Source organism: Bidens hawaiensis, unplaced genomic scaffold, assembly GCF_021521415.1.
Source record: "Bidens hawaiensis isolate Kalapana, Puna unplaced genomic scaffold, B.hawaiensis_p1.1 tig00024412_1, whole genome shotgun sequence".
Taxonomy (NCBI): Eukaryota; Viridiplantae; Streptophyta; class Magnoliopsida; order Asterales; family Asteraceae; genus Bidens; species Bidens hawaiensis.
Genome location: NW_027493841.1, coordinates 43243 through 49352, shown reverse-complemented (window position 1 = coordinate 49352; position 6110 = coordinate 43243).

Here is a 6110-nt window from a genome sequence, read left to right as displayed (position 1 = left end):
GTATACCACAGCCTGAGGGATAGGCTTATACTTTCATTTATAACGGTTTTAGGAACACGTAGTTCCTTGTAAACAATTTTCATATACTATGTTTGACTCATTTGAAAACAAGTTTATAAAAGTTTTGGGGCGTATTCACCTTTTCGCTTTGGGATCGGCTTCAATACCGTCCAAGGGTCTTTCCCTTGCTATCTTGCACCTATAGTACGTGTATAACCATTTGTTAGTCGGATATACAATCCGGCTTAATACCTTTAGTCCTATTTTATAACTCTACCTCGATGAACCTTTAGTTCATAGATCTCTTTTACTTGAAAACCTTTAGTTAAAAGTAATTATAATCCTTTAGTTTATTTATAAAACCCGATGTTTCTTCTTCTCAAATAAACGTATTCTTTTCTTTTATTATTTAAGAATACTCATTATTACTTAAATAATATTTTCATAACAAAGAATATATATACTTGCACACACACACACACATATATATATATATATTTATCTATCACGACATATCTTTTATTCTTTCTTTGTTATGTTTTCTTTTCTTTTATCGAGGTATCGAGTATAACCTCGACTTAAGACTTAAGCCTTTTAATATAATATTTTATTATATTCATTTGACATTACGCCTAACCTTTTTGGAGTTTTGGAAACTCTAAGAATTTGAGTAGCACTCCAATGCCGCTTGGTTTCCTTTGACTTCTTGATCGACTTATCTTCCCTTTGATACGCCAAACGAATAAACACCAAACGTCAACACTTGTCGTCACGTCTTTCAAGCCCTTTCATCATCTTATGACCAATGCCTTCTTGGTATGGGGGGGGGGGGTGGCACAAACTTCGAGGTAACTTTAGCACGCAAATCAAGGAATTGAGACACACTTATCGAGGAATTATGGCACGATTATCGAGGTGGAGGGTCAGATTCTTGAGGTTTAGAGAGATGCTAGAGAGATGAGAGATATCAGGTTTTGGTGTGAGTTGTGATGAATCCCGTGGCCTTCTATTTATAGCCAAAATTTGGATCCCGTCGCGGTACGCGATGGAGTTCTGGGCACCAGTCACGTAGCGCGACGTAGCACAGATGAATCACAACGTAGGTCTGCCACGTGTCGCCACGTGGCAGACGGTGTGCCACGTGTTGACACGTGGCGGCCGACGTGCCATGTGTGGCCATGTGTCGGGACACGTGGCGAGAGGTGTGCCACGTGTGGGCACGTGGCAGGCTTGTGCCAGAGGTGTCAGGCCACGTCAACGCGGTACGCGATGACGTAGGCTCAACAGCGATCGCGTATCGCTATTGACTCTTCAAGAACCTTTTTGACCAAACCCGTCCCGGTACGCGAGGGGTTCGTCTTTTGTTCCGTCGCGTATCTCGATAGGACAAAAAAGCAAAATTTTCACTTTAAACCCTAAGGTTTGGAATTTGGCATATTTAGTCCCTTAACTTCTAGAAAGTTTACATTTTGAACTCGAAATTTTATCGATGTTACAATTATAACATGAATGGATGGGACAAGAGCATTGGTGAGATTCACTCAATGCTCAAAACGGTCGAAGCGGGAATGGGTAAAAAGGTTTTACGGTTGTCATGATCAATGAAGGTGGCAATAAGAAGACGCATCAACCGGAACCTAAGGCAAAGGTTGCCTAAGGTAAGAGACATGTCAAGGGTAAGTTCATAGTGAAGGCAAAAACGGAACCACCCAAACCAAAGGAAAAGAAGCTAAAGGTTAGCTTAGCTGATCCGTGCTTTGGTTGTGGTGAGATAGGATAATGGAAAAGGGATAGTCCAACCTATCTCAAAGAGTTGATCAAAAAGAGGAATGCGGGGAAAACATCGGGTAAAACTTTCATGATCCATATTGATCTTAGTGTTATTTCTTCTAACACATGGGTATTGTATACCGGATGTGGAACTCATATTTGCAATTTGTTGCAAGAGTTTAATAGAAATAAACATTTCAAGAAAGGAGATACAAGTCTCTTCATGGGCAACAGAGCAAAGGTTGTTGTCGAAGCTCAAGGAGAATGCATTTTAAAGCTTCCAAATGGTTTGGAAGTTGTTTTGAAAAACATTTTGTATGCTCCTAGTTTGACTAGGAACATTATCCCTGTTTCTCTTTTAAGACAATATGGTTATAATTTCAAATTTGGGGACAATGGAATTTGTGCTTTCATGAATAATGTCTTTTATTTTAAAGCAATGTCGTCTAATGGTATTTATGAATTAATCCATGATAACACATTCTTTGATAACAAGTTGTACCAATCAAGCACCAAGAAACTCAAAGTGGATTTGAGTATGACTTATCTTTGGCATTGTCGCCTTGGTCACATAAATAAAGATCGCATACATACACTTCCAAAGAATGGTCTTTTGGAATCAAATGAAGATTCATTTGCTAAGTGTGAATCTTGTTTACAAGGAGAGATGACCAAAGAACCCTTTAGTGGAGCTAATGAAAGGGCAAAAGACTTATTAGGTATCATACATTCGGATGTATGTGGTCCTTTTAAGACAATGACAAGGATTGGTGAAAGATACTTCATTACCTTTATCGGCGATTATATTCGTTATGAGTATGTGTACTTGTTAAGACACAAAGATGAAGACTTTGAAATGTTCAAAGTCTTCCAAAATGAAGTAGAAAATCAACTCAATAAAACCATCAAAGTACTTCGTTCGGATAGAGGAGGTGAATAACTTAGTGATGCTTTTCAAGATCATCTTAAGAGTTGTGGGATTGTCTCACAATTCAGTCCACCCGGAACACCACAACATAATGGTGTGTCCGAAAGGAGGAATCGAACTCTATTGGACATGATTCGATCTATGATGGCTTAAAGCACATTGCCTCCATCATTTTGGGGTTTCGCATTGCTCTCCGCAGCCCGTATTCTAAATATGGAACCAACCAAGAAAGTGGACAAGACACCTTTTGAAATATGGCATGGAAGGGTTCCATCATTATTATATTTAAACGTATGGGGTTGTGAGGCTTATGTTAAGCACAACACCCAAAACAAACTTGAAAGCCGATCCACTAAGTGTATCTTTGTAGGATATCACAAATAGAGTATGAGATATTATTTCTACAACCTAAACGAGCAAAAGGTGTTTATTGCTCGAAAGGCCGAGTTCTTGGAAACAAGTTTCTTATGGAAGGAACTATTAGAACGGTGGAAATCAAGGAGGATCAAGAACCACAAGCCGATACATGTTTTATCGATACTAGCAATCAACAAGAGGTTGTTGAGAATGATCAAATGGTTGATCAAAACACACAAAACGTTCGCAAAACTGGTAGAAATAGTAATCCACCCGAAATATATGGATTTTTCATGGATGGGTGCTATGTGGTTGATTCGGATGAACCCACCACATACCATGATGCAATATCACAATCCGATTGTGATAAATAGCTTGAAGCCATGAACGTTTTGACGCAATCCATGCATGACAACCAAGTATGGGATTTGGTTGTACCACCTCTTAACTCCAAGATGGTTGGAAATAAGTGGGTTTTCAAGAAGAAAACCGATATGCATGGAAACTTGGATACTTATAAAGCAAGACTTGTAGCAAAAGGTTTTACTCAAACTCAAGGGGTTGATTATGATGAGACCTTTTCGCCGGTGGTAATGCTAAAGTCTATTAGGATATTATTTGCCATAGCCGCATATTATGACTATGAGATTTGGCAAATGGATGTCAAAACCGCTTTTCTAAATGAACATCTTGAGGAAGATGTCTATATGATTCAGCCCGAAGATTTTGTTGATCCACAACATCCTAATAAAGTATGCAAGTTAAAGAAATCAATCTATAAATTGAAACAAGCATCAAGAAGTTGGAATAACCGTTTTGATGAAGAAGTTAAGAAATTTGGATTCATCAAGAACGCTGATGAGGCTTGTGTGTATAAGAAAGTTAGTGGGAGCATCATTACTTTCTTAGTATTGTATGTTGATGACATTCCAACCATGGAAGGTGTAAAAGCCTGGCTTGGGTGTTGTTTTTCCATCAAGGATCTTGGTGAAGCCGCCTATATTTTGGGAATAAAGATCTATAGGGATAGATCAAGGTGGTGGATAGGTTTAAACCAAAGTACATACATCAATAAAATCTTGAAAAGTTTCAATATGGAGAACTCAAAGAAAGGTTTGGTACCTATTCAAAGAGGAACAATGTTGAGTAGGTCTCAATGTCCAAGCTCAAAGGATGAGCAAGAGAAAATGAAAGGAATCCCATATGCATCTGCTATAGGATCCATCATGTAAGCAATGATATGCACAAGACCGGATGTGTCATGCACCTTGAGTATGACAAGTAGATTCCAACAAAATCTGGGAAGTAACCATTGGATGGCTGTTAAGAGCATATTAAAATACCTTAGGAGGTCTAAGGATATGTTTCTAATATATGGCTCTGGTGAGGAGGAACTCATTGTAAAGGGTTATGGATGTGAGTTTCCAAACTGACTGAGATGACTCTCGGTCACAATCGGGATATGTTTTCGTTATGAATGGTGGGGCAGTCTCTTGGAAGAGTGAAAAACAAGATGTGGTAGCATTGTCCACCACTGAATCAGAATACATCGCCGCCTCATTGGCAGCTCAAGAAGTTGCGTGGATAAGAAAGTTCATTGCCGATCTAGTGATAGTCCATACCATTCAGGACTCTCCAGAGATCTTTTGTGGCAACAAGGGTGCGATTGCTCAAATCAAGGAACCCCGTGCACATCAAAAGACAAGGCACATTGAGCGGAGATTCAACTCATAAGGGATGAAGTTGAAAAAGGAAAGATATTTATTCGCAAAGGTCACACCGATCAAAACATTGCAGATCCACTCACGGAGCTCCTAGAAATGGAGAAGCATAAGGGTCATACTTGCGCCTTAGGACTTCGATATTCTAGTGATTGTATTGATTTATTTTGTATTTGGATATCGGAACAATTGTTATTATGACTCATTCATATGATTATGGTTTATGATTATGACATTTTGAGATATGTTCCATTTTAGCATGCTTAAATCTATGAATAAGTTAATTATTCTAAATGTCCGTAGTCGTTCATATTTGTGGGAACAAATATGAAGGTAAGACTATTACGAACTTGGATTGGTGGATATTCATAAGGCATGAATATAGATCAAGGGTTTGCTGCCAAGTTTCATAGATATTTATGCGATATAAATATTGGAATGACCCGCCCTCAAATGTTACTGCATGGAATCCTTGTGATTGGTGGTCATAAGTAAATTTGAGTAAAGGTGAATATCATAGTATCCTCCGACCTGAGATACATATTGGGTCTTCATATTCAACAAATATTATGCTTTGACTTAGTTCTTCGCTGCTCTGAAACATGACGGTACATAAGGCTAAGATCAAGTGTGGTACGAGGTGAATGTGAGAGACGTATGTAGTCAAAAGGGGATTTTTCCCTCTTATTCATTGAGAGTAAGATGTCTAAGGCCTGCTAAGTTAAATCAACAGAGAATAATCACTCTGTGTCTCTGGATTTTACATGACATCTGAGGCAAAAGGGTAAATGATAGATTCCACGTCGGGGACTTGAAGGGGATGATGTTATTGAATGGCACTTCGTCATATGTATTGAGGGTAGTAAATTGTTGTTAGGAGGTATTTGCTATTTGCATTAATCTTCTATGTATCTTGTGAAAGTGGGAGATTGTTGGAATCGGTCAACCCAAGACACATATTAGAGTTGATGTGGCTAGTACGTTATGATCCAAGTCGGGTCATACCCAATAACAAGCTAGACAAACACCACAATATTTATTTAAGATATGATCTAACAAATAAATATCAACACTTAGAATATTTGGAAATTGGGTTTCTAAATATTTGCACTCGTGTAATAAATAAATTGTATGGATAATTTATGTTATGAGAGATTTTGCAATTTGCATTTTGCATATACCATGTCATTTAAGTTGGTTAAATAAGAATATGCAAAACTTACTTCATTTTGCATATACGAAGTTATTTAAGTTGGTTAAATAACAATATGCAATGCATACTGGATTTTGCATGTTATGTTATGTCATAGCATAAGTAAATAAAATAGATTACT